General features: G+C 49.9%; 1 protein-coding gene across 2 annotated transcripts in view; it reads left to right on the top strand.

The window, feature by feature from the left end:
* The first annotated feature begins 11,794 nt into the window (after positions 1–11,794).
* The window catches only part of Syne3 (spectrin repeat containing nuclear envelope family member 3), an 83,522-nt gene continuing 80,236 nt past the window's right edge, over positions 11,795–15,080 (top strand). The window contains exon 1 of one of the 2 annotated variants that reach the window (XM_031356103.1): positions 11,795–11,881. The gene's annotated coding sequence lies outside the window, so the exon portion shown is untranslated. The remainder of the gene's footprint in view (positions 11,882–15,080) is intronic. The other variant, XM_031356102.1, reaches the window with a different exon arrangement.

The following is a 15,080-nucleotide window of genomic DNA, read 5'->3' as shown; positions in this document are numbered from 1 at the left end:
ATTTTCTTCCTTCCTTCCTTCCTTCCTTTCTTCCTTTCTTTCTTTCTTTCTTCCTTTCTCTTTGGTTTGTTTTTCGAGACAGGGGTTTCTCTGTGTAGCCCTGGCTGTCCTGGAACTCACTCTGTAGACCAAGCTGGCCTTGAACTCAGAAATCTGCCTTCCTCTGCCTCCCAAGGGCTGGGATTAAAGGTGTGTGCCACCACTGCCTGGCATGTGATTCATTTTCCCAGCACGACCCAGTTGGAAGACGAGCAGCAGAAGTCTGCTGAGGAGGAGTTCAACTTGAACTCTTGGTTGCTTGTGGGTAACTGAAACTGTAGCCAACAAAACTGCTCCTAAGCAAAGGTTCCGGGGCTGATCATAAATGCCACAGAAAGAGACAAAACACCTGTGCACTTGTGGTTCTGGGGTGAGGCGCTTGCTTTGCATACACAAGGCCCTCACTTCAAGTCCCAGACCCACGGCTCCTGTTGCCATGCTAGATTAGGAGAAAGCTTCTCTGTCCAGGCCTGAACAACTCACAGTCATGCAGTGACAAATACAAGAATGTCACTGAGAACTGGCAGGAGCTAGGTCGAGGGGACCTGAAAGAAACATTTCAGGAGTCGGAGAAAGCTCAGGGGATGTCACTGAGGTTGCCACTCAAGAGTCTCCATGGAAGAGGGAGGAAGATTCTGCCAGGTGGGTGGCACACACCTTTAATCCCAGCATTTGGGAGACTGAGGCAGGCGGATATCTGAGTTCTAGGCTAGACTGGTCTATAGGGTGAGTTCCAGGATAGCCAGCACTATACAGAGAAACTCTTTAAAAAAAAAAAAAAACAAAGGGAGGGAGAGGGAAATTCCAGAAAGAGGAAACAACCAAGGGAAGGACATTGGCCTTCGAATACTCCAGGAAGGCAGGTACTTTTCTTAAGAAATGCCAAACACATGAACCGGCTCAGAGTCTAACAGGGAAGCTTTCCTTAGCAGAGAAGCTCTTAGAAAGCCTCCAGCTCCCCAGTCAGGAGAGCACATGGAACTCTGAGCGTGGACTGGAGGCAGCTGAAAGCACAGAGCAGCCAGTTAGGCGACTATAAGTGAGGTGTTCTAGTCTGGGGTGGGGGTAGGGCCGTGGGAGGAGAGCAGAAACCCTGCAGAAAGGAGGGGTGCCATAGGGTGCCATTCGTGATTGCCTGGTTGGAGGTTCTAGTCAGCCCTGCTGGTTCCTTGCTAATTCAGAGGAAACGGGAGGAAGGTGGGTCGTCACAGACAGAGCATGGATTACTTTTGGACGTTGTGATTGTCAAGGCACCCTAGGGGCACCTAAATCATCAGGCCACAGCTGAAAGAAGAGAGTGTTTCCACAATGGCCTCTACAATAAAATTACTTTCACCAATAACAGAGGTAGACGTGGGCCTGGAGAGAAAGGCCTGATGAGAGTAAAACCGTGGGTCTGTGTACTTGTGGAAGATTGGAAAGGAGGAAGGAGAGAAAGGCAGAGATGGAAAGTGTCCAAGCCACAGCAAGGCCAGGTGAGGGCCCAGGCTTCCTGCTTTGGGCCATGAGGGAAGTGTGACTGGAGACCGATTCCTGACCACTGGTGGCCACTTGCCCTTTCAGTTCAGGGAAAGAGTTGGGGGGGATTTGCCACCCATCTTCCAGCTTTGAGTGGCCCCTGCGTGTGAGCCTGTGTTCTGAAGTGTCTAGAGGGCCTGTGAAGTAAGCAGAGGGCCCAGCCATTTCTCCCACATGTGTCAATAACAAGCAAGAATCTGCACAGGAAGAAGCCACCTTACCTACAGAGGCTGGGAACTGCCCCTTTTGCCCCGTTGCTTGCAAGACCTTCAGCGCCCAAGGCCACTGAAATGGGAGTACCTTCCCTTTGCTTCTCATTGACTTGTTGTCTGTCTGCTGACCATGACTGTTCACCAGGAAGTGTATGTTGAATGGCACTTGCTGGTTTTTTTTTCTGTGTACCCACTCCAACATTGAGGGGATGTAGAATCAAAGGTCTTGAAAGTCTTGGGCAGGTGCAGTTTTGAGGGCCTGCAGCCCTCAAAACTTGGAAACTCAGAAAGCATGATTTCTGTCTGTGTCAGGTGCCAGTCATCAGCAGCAAGCCTCTAAGGTTTCCTGAAGCTAGGCTATGACAGTGAAACTTGGACTTCACTATTCAGGAAGGCTCCCGTCCGACCAAGAATTATGATCAAGATGAGGCTAGAGAGGTGGCTCAGTGGATATATTGCTAGCCACACAAACACAAGCACCTAAGCTCAATACTCAGCATGCACAGAAAATGTTTGACATAGAAGCCTGAGTGCTAGGGAGTCAGGGGCAGAGCTTGCTGGTCAGTGGACTAGCCAATTGATGCACTCTACATTCAATGAGAAACCCTGCCTCAAAAAATAGGGCTAGAGAGATGGCTCACTGGTTAAGAGCACTGACTGCTCTTTTAGAGGTCCTGAGTTCAAATCCCAGCAACCACATGGAGGCTCACAACCATCCGTAATAGGATCTAATGCCCTCTTCTGGTATGTCTGAAGACAGCTACAGTGTGCTCACATACATAAAATAAAAAATAAAATGGAGGGTGATTGAGGAGAACACCCAAATGTTGACCTTTGACCTCCACATGCATGTGCATGTGCACACATGTGATTATACCTCGGGCGCACACACCCACAGAGAGAAATCAACTGTCATAAAAAAATAAGTCCCCCCCCCTTTTTTTTTTTTGATTTTCAAGACAGGGTTTCTCTGTGTAGCCGTGGCTGTCCTGGAACTCACTCTGTAGACCAGGCTGGCCTCGAACTCAGAAATCCACCTGCCTCTGCCTCCCAAGTGCTGGGATTAAAGGTGTGTGCCACCACCGCCCTGCTAAGTTTCCCTTTTTAAACGGATTTAATTCTTTGACAATTTTATATACATAATGTATTTTGGTCAATGCTGAGTGAACACTTCTTGGGGAGATGAGAACCCCATAGGGAACCATTGATGGGCCAAAGCACGATTCCACTTACGAATACTGTGGGGAACCAATGACTTTTGGGGGTTTAGTTAACAAGCATGGTTCAAGGGTTATTTATAGGACTGTGAGTGACCCCCAACACCCACAACACTGGAAAGTCTCTCCCAAGCAAGGATCACAATTTCCCCATAGCTGCATACATGAAGTGGCACCTGCCCCACACCCCGCCCCACTCCACATCCCGCCCCACACCCCTTCAATTACCCTTCCACACTGTATACACTCTCTAGTCTCCCAAGAGTTACACATGCCTGACAGGGAGGTATAAGAAGGGACAGCTGGAAGAATCTGATTACTCTTCCCATGCCCTCTCCTTCCACAAGGAAACATCACCCTCCTCCCACCCCCACATCCCCACCCCACCCCCTTTTTTTTTTGAGACAGGGTTTCTCTGTGTGTAGCCCTGGCTGTCCTGGAACTCACTCTGTAGACCAGGCTGGCCTCGAACTCAGAAATCCACCTGCCTCTGCCTCCCAAGCGCTAGGATTAAAGGCGTGTGCTACCACCGCCCGGCCCCTCCCACCCCTTTTAAGACTGCTGCAGGCAGTCCCAGCTGCTCTGATGGAGATGGTAAAGGCTGTTGTGCTGTGAAGATGGCACCCTACCAGTCACTCTCAGCCCTCACGTGGACCTATCTGACATTGTAAGCTCTTCCACCCAGCTCAAAGAGTGCCTGCCTGTTTGTCAGTGGATGCATGAAGTACCACAAAGTCTGTCTGGGTTCTTTGGGCCTAAGTAGGATGCCAAGGCCACACCTCCGGGAGTCAGCCAGGGCTGGGCTCCTGGGCCTCCCTCAGCTTCCTGGGCACCCTGCCTATCACACAGCTTCTAATATTATCACAGGTTCAGAAAATAAAGAGAAACGCTCTAGTGACTTGGAAACTGTTGTCTCTGGGGAGTAAACACCAAAACTCTCCTTTTCCCACTTAGTAGAGACCCTTCCTCTCTGGCATCCTCTTCCGGGGGAGCTGGTTTCTGTTTCAAGGTTCTGAGTCGGGATGCAGTTTATCACAGGAGGAAACATTCAGGCAGATCTTCAAATTCATGGCACACGTTCTGCACGATCCTCCGGAGAGCTGCCACTGGGTAGACGGCAAGAACTGGTGGTCCCTTTCCTGGGTGTGGGAGCCTTGGGAGATAAACCCAGCCAGCTAGAGGTGTGTTCAGCCCAGAGGAGAACCCAGTCAGGAGGCTTTGATCCTGGAAGCTTTTTTGCTCTGCCAATTCCCCCAGGGCTGGAAACATTGATATTATGAAGTCTGCATGTGGATTTCAAAAGAAAAAAGAACAAGCAGACAGGCCAGGTCTGCAGTACACTGCTGTTTAAATGTGAATGATGAGGCAAGGCAGTGGATGACCTTCAGCGCCGTGAGTACACGTTTCATGTTTAATCACCAAGGAGAAAGCCGATCAGGGACGAGACTTTCCTGGTACACAGCAGTTCCGAGAAAACAAAACCACATTCATTATGTGTTGTGGGCTCAGAGGCCCAGCATACTCCATGGCATCAGCCCGAAGCTCGGTTTTCTTGCTGCACAGGCAGATAATAAACATGACCAGATAATAAACATACACCTCGCATGCACAGTTGAGGTAGTGAGCCTGGCGCGTGCTCTCAGCCCCAGATCCATCCAGTGACTTCTCTTGTGTTATCAGAGCCCGTGCCGCGTCTCCACAGCTTATTTTATCTTATCAATGACAGAACAAACTTTAACATTTTGGGCAAAAAAGAGTACCATGTGGAAATACCACCTAAGAAACAGATTGGAATTCACTCACGACCCAGAAAATGGTCCTCTGCTATGGTTACCACAAAGAATTTGAATGACTAAGAGGTGGGTGAGATGGATCAGCCGGTAAAGAGGTTCGCTACACAAAGCCTAATTAATGACAGGAGTTCAGAACCCACGTGAAGGTGGAAGGAGGTTCCAGCTGACTCCGGAAGTTCCTCTGCTCACTCCTATACACACTGTGGACAAAGACAATAAAAGAGTTAGAGCTGGAGGGAGGCCTCACACTCATACACGTGTTGCTCTTGCAGAGACCCGGGTTTGGGTCCCAACATCCACATAGCCACCTATAATCCCCTGTTACAGTTTCAAAGGATCCAACACCCTCTTCAGGCCTCTGTGGGTAGCAGAGGGTACATACACACATATACACACCAGGCTCCGAGTGCTGCAGACATAAATGCAAACAAAACACCTGTACACATAAAATAGGGGGAAAAAAGAAGTTTTTTTGTTATTATTATTTAAAAAATTAGATTAATTGTGTAGGAGGCAGAGGCAGGCAGATCTCTGAGTTCGAGGCTAGCCTGGTTTAGAGAGCAAATTCCAGGACCTGGGCTACACAGAGAAACCTTATCTGGAAAAACAAGACAAAACAACAAACAAGAGAACGGGCTGTGGGGCCTGAGGAGATGGCTTGTGGGTAAAATGCTTGCTGCACAAGTGTGAGAGCCTTAGTTCTGATCCTCAGCAACTATGTAAAAAGTGCCAGTCACCCTGTGCACCTAAAACCCCGTGCCGGAAGCAGAGACAACCAGACGTAGGGCTGCTAGCCAGTTACTCTAGCAGACATAGATTAGGGTAGAAAAATCTTCCCTGTTGCAGTAAATAAAGTAAGGTGAAGAAACGATTGAGGAAGGTATCCCAACACTGACCTCTGGCTTACACACACACACACACGCACACACACACACACACCCATACACACATAGACACATTTATGCACACACATACACATACACACATACATATACACATATACACACACATTTACACAAACATACACACATACATACACACATACACACACCCATACACACATATACACACATAGACACATATATACACACACATACACATGCACACATACATACACACACATATACACATACATACACAAGCATATACACATTCATATGCACACACATACATATACATACATATGCATACACATTTACACATATACATACACACATATACAAGCATACACACATACACATTCATATGTACACACATACATATACATACATATACATACACACATATACAAGCATACATACATACATATACACACATTTACACACCTACACACATATACACACCTACACACACATACATATGCATGCACACACACACACACACACACACACACACACACACGGGGTGAGGTGAGAGAATGAGGGTAGGTATATTGCCTGCCATTGTATTTCTGTCTGGCCAGTCAGGCACATGATAACTGGGTGACAGTGGGCAAGGGGTTATATTCTCTTTTCCCTTAATTGTAAAGTGAGATGACAAACAAGGCTCCCAAGAAGAGCAGTGGCCCAGGCAAAGGATCAGAGTCTGCTTGCCTCGTAGTAAGCCCTTAGTAATGCAAAGTATCTTTAGCATTCTCCATCATCCAAGCTTAATCCACAACCCACAATCTCCAGAGGGCCTTCCTTCACACACCCAGGCCTACTGCTTCTCTGGTCTCCAAGTTCCTCCAAGAGGAAGTCCACAATGTGGCACAGCCTGGCGTTTGCTGTATTTCAGTATCCCACGTGCCCCTGTGTTGCTACCCCCACACGCTCTGCAGGAACATGTAATTTGTTTTTATTGGATTTCCACAACTCAGAGCTCAGCCCAGAGCATTTACTGGCACACAAACATCCCCTAGTTAGTGCACTGGAGGGATAAACAATTAGGAAGAACAGAGCGGGGTGGGGTTGCCTATGGGGACTATACCAAACAACTGAAGATGTGAGGGCGCATGCGTAGAGCGCCTAGGGCGGCTCCACAAGAGAGCACCAAGCCAGTAGCAACCAATGTCCCTCCGTAGGGTGATGATTAAACCAGCATTCATCCATACCATGGGCCAGGACTTAGCAGGGGGAATGTTAACTACTTGCTCACACCAGAGCCAACCTTAAAAGGTTCCATTCTATATGTGTCTGAGACATGGTTTCATATGTAGCCCAGGCTGGCCTTGAGCTCCAAATTCTCCAGCATGCAGGGCTTGCAGACTCTGAAGTAGAGAGAGATCTTGTTTTGTTTGTTTGTTTGTTTTTCGAGACAGGGTTTCTCTGTGTAGCCCTGGCTGTCCTGGAACTCACTCTGTAGATCAGGCTGGCCTCGAACTCAGAAATCCACCTGCCTCTGCTTCCCAAGTGCTGGGGTTAAAGGCGTGCGCCACCACTGCCCAGCTAGAGAGAACTATCTTAAAATGAGGGTGAAAAGCCCACAGAAAGGAAAATGGTTTGGTTGATGGCTCCAGCATTTAATGGAGCAGATGGGGCAGGCTGGCAGCTTGCCGTGACAGAATGTTTTGTCTTGATGATTGTTGTGTTAGTGTCCTCCCTGTCATACCCTATCATTGTTCTGCAAGATGCCAGAAGCAAGGGAACTGGGCAGGGAGAGACACTGTGCAAGGTCTTGTAACTACATGTAAGTTTACAATTATCTTAAAGTAAAACCCGTAGTGAAACACATTTAAAGTAAGCCAGTGGGAGCAGAGCCTTCTTGCTGCCCACAGGGTAGGCAATTTACCGGAAGAATTGAATCTACCAGGGCAGTGGGCTCCTACAGGACCCCAATGGGGAGCTATAAAGTAATGTTTGGAAAACTCTAACACAGAAACAAAACTATTTTTTAAAAACTGTGGAGAGCATACTAGGGATGAGAACCAGCTCTCTGGGGCACCCCAGAAAATGAATACCTCAGAACTGGATGGACAGACACCCCAGTGAAAGCTTTGCATAACTGTTCCAGCTATCGTATAACCCATCCCTGAGAGAGAGGCCAGCCAGGAGCCAGGAGATGGGACTATACATTTGCAGGATAGCACTGACACTAGTGGAATTTCTGGACAGGGTACCTCTTTCCTCCGCTCTTGCCTCAGTTTACCCATTCATACAAAGGGCTGTATAAGCAAGCAACAAGCAAAGGCCAGGTCATCCCTACTTTCTCCTTTAATCTCCTGCGGAGGTTGAACACATAAAACAAACAGGAAATCACACCTACAGAATGTAGGAGCTGCTGGAGAGGCCAGCTAAGCAGCTGCCTGTGTAGCAGACCAAGCACTCGCTGTGCTCATTGAGCGGAATCCTGCTTCCCTGTGAGTGCTGGTGGAGACCTTGCGCGCCCAGAGGAAGGGGTGGGAGCAGTGGGAACTTCACTTTTTCGGAGACATTTTTGCCTTGCACAAACAGCCCCACAGCGAGTGAGTCAGAATTTCCGAAAGGCATAATTTTAGTGCCCCTTCTTGCGGTTGCCTCTCCAGGCTGCCTCTGAAAGGGAGGCCTCCTCGGGGCGGGGTTTCCTGTGCTCAATTCCAGAGATGACAGCGGGGCTCTCCCCAAGCCGGTTGCCAGAATTTTCTTTCCAGATAGGTTTTTTAACTTTGTAGCAGCAGTTAATGCCTTCCTAGCTGCGAATTTCGTCCCGTGCTTGTGCAGCGTCCTCAGGGCTTCTTCCAAATGCGTGGGCTGCTGCGAAGTGGAAAAGGAAATGGCTCCGCGTTCACCGCGTTTGCTGCCAAGCCTTATGACCTGAGTTCGATCCCCAGGACCTCCATGTGTTCACTGTGACACTGGATAGCTCCTTCAGTTAAATAAGATATGTAATCTTTTTTTTTTTTTTTTTTTTTTTTTTTTTTTTTTCGAAACAGAGTTTCTCTGTGTAGCCCTGGCTATCCTGGAACTCACTCTGGAGACCAGGCTGGCCTCGAACTCAGAAATCCGCCTGCCTCTGCCTCCCAAGTGCTGGGATTAAAAGCGTATGCCACCACTGCCCGGCAAGAAATGTAATCTTTTTTTTTGTTTTTGTTTGTTTGTTTGTTTTTCAAGTCAAGGTTTCTCTGTATATCCCTGGCTGTCCTGGAGCTCACTTTGTAGACCAGGCTGGCCTCGAACTCAGAAATCCACCTGCCTCTGCCTCCCAAGTGCTGGGATTAAAGGCGTGCGCCACCACCGCCTGGCGAAATGTAATCTTTTAAATATTTTTATTTTAATTTTTACTGGAGCGGAGGATAGAAACCAGGACCGTGTGCATACTAGGCAATGCTCTACCACTGAGCGAAGTTCCCAAAACTAAAATAATTAAAAAAAAAAAAAAAGTATGTTGCAGTGTGGGAATAGCCAGCCCAGTGTGGTCCACCCAGAGCCCTTGATACCAATAAATACGTCTACACAGTGAAGTCTTGGTTTTGATGGATGTGCATATCATCCTTATGAAAAACAAGGAGAGTGTTGTGAAAAGCATCAGGTCAAAGATAACAACCTATCAATATATATGCAACGCTTTGTGTGTGCATGTGTGTGTGTGTGTGTGTGTGTGTGTGTGTGGTGTGCATGTATATCTCCATGTAGAGGCCAGAGGTCACCATCTACTAAGTGTCCCCCCATAGCCCACCTTGTTTGTTTGAGGCAAGGTCTCTCACTGAAACTTGGAGCTCATTTCAGCTGGATGGAGAGCCCCTGCAGGGCACGTCCCCTGTCTTCACTGCCTTACAGATGTGTACTATGGTGTTGAGCTTTTATGGGAACGTTGGTGAGGTGAACTTAAGTCTTCACGCTAGCTCAGCTAGGACTCACCCACTGAGCAGTCTCCCCAGCACTATAATATTTGATGGCGTTCTGTGGTTTACATTTACCATTTTTATATGTTTTTACCTGTGCAACACCATTGCTGTCCCCCTCCAGTATTCTAAGGGGTTACCTGGCTCACTCCGTTACTACACAATAGAAAGGCAAGGCTTGGAGTTTGGGTTCCCACTGCTCTGAAAGGCTTAGCCATGGAAAAGACAGCTCATCTCTGTAAACCCCTCCCCACATTCCCAGAGACTAGCATATGCCTGGCTCTGGAGATGTTTGATGAAAGACTTGGCACAACCATATGCCAGAGACCCTGGACATCACATCAGACTCAGAACTGTAATGCAACAGCTCCTGCCAAGCAGTCCTCAGGGCACCAGGCAGAGAACCATACAAGTGTCTGCTATTAGATGAGACCCTTTAAACAGGAGAGGGAGCAGGGGTTGGGGGACTAGCTGCCGGCTGTGAATTGGGGTGATTGGCACTAGAGTCTCTGGCTTGTTTGCTTGTGATTGTTTTGTTTTGCTTTTTCAAGACAAGGTTTCTCTATATAGCCCTGGTTGTCCTGAAACTCCCTCTGTAGACCAGCTTGGCCTTGAACTCGGAGATCTGCCAGCCTCTGCCTCCCAACTGCCGGGATTAAAAAGGCTTGCAGCTCTTTAAACTGCACTAGGTCAGCTTTCACTGCAGGTATGGGACTTCAGAGGGCCAATTGCTCACTTCAGCCATTCACAGAGGTGGCAGGGCCAGCTCTATGCCAGAACAAAGTGCCCGGGGCCCTCTGTGTCTGGCTTTTCCTTTAGGACAAAGCTAATAACACTCTCCTAACTGCTCAGAGGGTAGTAGAAAGGATTTAACAAAGGGATGCAGGTTGAAAGCCAGTCTGAAAAGCAAAAGCCTTATCCAAAGGTGAGAATTATAGTAACTGTTAGTCACTGCTTGGCTACAGTGATGGACTGGGGAGGCCCTTTGTGTGTATCTTCTCAGAGTAATTATGACTTAATGAATGGGCTCCAACTAAGGCGTGGTTGAGCCTCAGGCATTCTGCTTCAAACAGGATCCACCTCTAGTGTTAAGTTTAGAGCTTTACCCAACTCTGCCTCTTCCTTAACCCAGAACACACACATACACACACACACACACACACACACACACCCCAGTACCATTACTCTCTGGTTCTGTTTGACAATTTAATCTCCTTAGGACAGTGGCTTTTACATTTATTTATTCTGCCAGCTCTGCCAAGAAACCACAGAAGGGGACTTTGTGACTGACCTTGGGCCTGTGTTGAGGACTCTTATCTATTAAGTGGACTTGTCCCTCCTAGGTCGTGAAGACAGACTCTCACGTGGTACTAGGTTTCCAAGTTGTGTTTTCTTTAGCAGCAAGCACTTCACTCAGTCCAAAGGGCCTGTTACTGTCTGAAAGAGATAACTCTGGTGCCCTAGGGTGTTTTTGTTTTGTTTTCCTGAGGTTGAACAAGGTCTAAGGAGGGGGGTGGGAGGGGCTACTTGAAAATCCATGAGATCCCGCAGGTGGAGTTAGACTGGCCCGCGGCAGTTACAAGTGCAAAGGCCCAGAGGCAGAGAACACTTTTTGTTCCGAAGCAAGGTTAAGTGGGTGGAGCCTGAAACAGGGATTGGCCAATGGCGTGGGAGGATGCTGGAGTGGGGGTAAGCAGGGCTAGAACAGTAGAGAGAGGAGATAGACATTCTTGGTCTTGGGCTTATTGGGAAGTTCCCACGCGGTATGAATGGCTAGTGGACTGGAGAGTGGGAAGGGATGGGGAGAGTGCCTCTATCAGGTTGACTGATGGGTGTCATTTCATTCTTGTATTTGGTACTGTTGCCTGTGTCCCTCCCTCGCTCTGCTCTGTGAGGGTAACACCTGCCATCCTCTGATCCCCTCCCCAAGTCTGGACAGGTGGGATAATATCCTCCCGAGGGCCTCCTCCTGGGTGGTTCCCACGACTCTTTGGAATGGCGGGAGGCAGGGGAAGACCCTGAATCGGATCCGGAGACCTTCTAGATTGGCATGGACACAGTATTCCCGCCCTCCTGAACTTTGGGTTTGAGAATTGTAGCGGTGAGGATTCGTCCTCCGCCCTGGTTCCCCATCTGCAGTGTGGCGGGGCTCCGGGCGGGTCCCTAAGAGGGCGGGGCAGTCGCAGTGTCCCCCGCCCCGCCCTGACCCGGCCCCGCCCCGCCCCGGAGCCGCCCGGGACGCAGGGTGCAGGAGGGACTCGGCCGAGCCGTCCGAGGCGCCGCGCTCCGTCTGCTCCCGGCAGGGTGAGTGAGGTCAGGGCGGTGGGAGGCTGCATGGGCCCGGAAGGGGTCGCGCCCGGGTCCCCAGCGTACCCCTGTCTTGAGGCGTCCCCAGGGATCGGCGCCGCGGGAAGTCTGGGGAGCAGGGGAGGCGCGCGGGGGCGGCGGCCAGCGTGACAGCTGCGGGCGGGCGGAGCTTCGGTTCAAATGCAACCGCTCCACCCGCTGCGAAATCCTGGGCACCCTAAAGTCTGGTCCCCAAGACGCTGCAGTGCCGGGGGCCGCATGTCCCTGGGGCCAGGTAGCTTCTTCGGTCTCCCCTCTTCGCCTCTAGAGGCTGGCAGACTCGCCAACTCACAGGTCCCCAGGGCCCGGAATGTCCCATTCTGGGGATTACGAGCTCGCCAGGGAGAGCCTGAGAGCGCGCAAATAAAGAAGGGAAGTGGCAACCGGCGCGCTCCGTTCCCTTCAGTCACCTACCTCGCTGGGCAGCCTTGGGCCAGTGGCACAGCCTTGCTGATCTCCACCCAACCACTCTAAGGAGAACTCAGGTGTTGGCTTCACTTGAAATCAGATCTGGAGCCCATTCCCTGGGTGGGTGTTTCACACAGCCTGGCTGGCCCCTGCTTCAAGACTGAAAAGTGGTGAATTTAGCCCAGGGTTGGTAGCATTTAATCTATTTATTTAATCTCTTTGGCTCCCAATGTCTTGGAGCCCTGTTTCATCTCTGTAGGGATGGCTTCTTTCTTTCTTTCTTTCTTTCTTTTTCTTTCTTTCTTTCTTTCTTTTTTCTTTTTTTTTTTTCTTTTGGTTTTTCGAGACAGGGTTTCTCTGAGTAGCCTTGACTGTCCTGGAACTCACTCTGTAGACCAGACTGGCCTCGAACTCAGAAATCCGCTTGCCTCTGCCTCCTTAGTGCTGGGATTAAAGGCATACACCACCATTGCCCGGCGGGATGGCTTCTTTCTAAAATGGATAGCCAGGCTATGCTTGCGAGGTGACTTTAGTGCCAAAGGGGAGTGCCGCACCCTATCCCTCATGGGTGGGGAAAAGCGACTCTTCTTCAAGACCACGGGTCCTGCAGCCACACTGGACAGCCACTTTTACGTACCCAGAAGAGAAGAAACAGGCAGAGAGAGGGGGCGTGACTTGCTCAAGGCGGCACAGTCTAGATCCGTGTTGCGCAGGAACTTGGCTCTCACGAAGGGCTTACTTAGCCTCGCCTCTTGCTGGGGGAGTGGGGAGGGGCCAACAGCTCGTAGGGGGCAGGAGCTGGGAGGTAGGAAGGTGATCTGTGCCAGCGGGCTGTTTTGCTGGGTTTCCTGTGAACTGTGCCCCAGAGGGACACCCTAGCACACGTGGGCTCGCACATTCCCCAGGCCTGCTGACAGTTACAGCTGAGCCAAGCTGCCTCCCGGGAGCCAGAGAGGCCCCTCTGGGGGTGGCTGTGTAGGAATGTACCAGGAGGCCTTATTTCTGGAGTCACTGAGGGAGGGATGAGAACCCAGGATCGTTTGTCCCCCTCAGTCCTGCAAAGACCTCAGGGTGTGGCAGAGCTGTTCTGTCTCCACGGGAACAACTGTCCACCCTCCTTGGGGGCTTTGCATACTTTGGAGTGACTGTGGACTCAGTCCTGCCTGGGCAGCCCCTTTGCCTAGTGATAACAGAGACCTGTGGCTGCTCTGGGATCCTGGTGTGGCCACGCTAGATGGTGTGACTGGGCAGGGAAGGAAGCATTCATTGCCTTCAAAGGGGCACCCCAGCTCCCTACAGCCCCTGTGTCATGAGGTATATGAGTAGTAGGTGAGAGATTCACAGTGTTTTGTGTGATGTGGAGATAGCAAAGATGAGTGATTTGGTGTTTTGGGGTATGGATGGGGGGCTTGAGCAGGAGACTTGAGGTCTTCTCAGTTCTGCCCTTTCCCTCTCTGCCTTGATTTCCCCAAATCTGTTAAACAGTCCATGCTCCTAAGGTCCTCTCTATATTGAAAGTCTGTCCTTGACTCTGGGAAGAAGGGAAATCTCAGAGAGACTATAGAGGAGAGGTATCAGGCATGGCTGTGGAGTTTTAGGATTAGCGTGTCCTCTAGTACACTCCCTGTGTCCCCAGGCAGGTGTGAGCATGCCAGCACCAGCTGAGGAGACGGATAGTACTATCCACTGGCTGTGTGGCTGGTCCAGGATTTGAACTCCAGACCTTTGACTCAATGCTGTTCATTACTCCACACACCCTGTCCTGACGATCCAAGGACAATGTTGTGTGTTAGTCACTGGAAAAACTGCAGACCAGGCGGATCCCAGTCATTATCGAGTCACTGATAGGAAGAAATGGAAACATGGATTGTGAACATTTCCCACTCCACTTAGAACATCAATACATTTTGGCATCAAGACAGGACCCAGGAGGAGCAGACAGAAGGGATATGGTAACTCCCGACCTCAGGATTCTTAGCTTTGGACTTAGTGACCATGCCTGAGACTGTGCGGCTAGAAAGCAGGTGGAGGCAGGTCTTCAAATCTGGAGTCTGGAGTTCCTCTTCTCTGATGTAATACCAATCCTTCCAGGGTATCTGAGAGTCAGCGCAATGTTCTCCAGAGCCTAGAGGGGCAGGGCAGACCAAAGAGGCAGCACTTGCCCTCGAATTCTTGCTTGTTCTTGTTTTGCTTTACTGTTGGCTTCACTTGAAATCAGATCTGGAGCCCATTCCCTGGGTGAGTGTCTCACACAGCCTGGCTGGCCCCTGCTTCAAGACTGAAAAGTGGTGAATTCAGCCCAGGGTTGACTTTAGTGCCAAAGGGGGGTGCCACACCCTATCCCTCATGGGTGCCCAAACTTCAGAAGCTTAGCATCTCCTAAGTTCATCAGGGAGCCACAGAGGAAACTCTGAAGCTCAAAACACTAGGCTGATGGTGAGCTGGATGGAAGCCATGCCCCCAAAAAAGTGTGGGGCTAGACTATGGAAATCACAGGCCACCATGGTTGGCCAGGAACAGGACTACAAGTGTGTTGGCAGTGAGGTAGAGATCGCTTTTCAATCTTTTGCCAAGCATTTGTCTATATTCTAATTTGTATAGCATTTGTGGAGATTCTAATTCACACATTGTTTTGTGTTTTTAAGAGAGAAAGATGAAGAGAGTTTCTTATAGACGAGGGTGCCTCTAGAATAGATAGCTGAGGAGGACCCTGAACTCCTAATCCTCCTGTCTCTACCCCCCCCCCCCC

The sequence above is a fragment of the Mastomys coucha genome, unplaced genomic scaffold, assembly GCF_008632895.1.
Source record: "Mastomys coucha isolate ucsf_1 unplaced genomic scaffold, UCSF_Mcou_1 pScaffold6, whole genome shotgun sequence".
NCBI lineage: Eukaryota > Metazoa > Chordata > Mammalia > Rodentia > Muridae > Mastomys > Mastomys coucha.
Note: the sequence above shows the minus strand (reverse complement) of the source record. Positions and strands in the feature narration are given on the sequence as shown.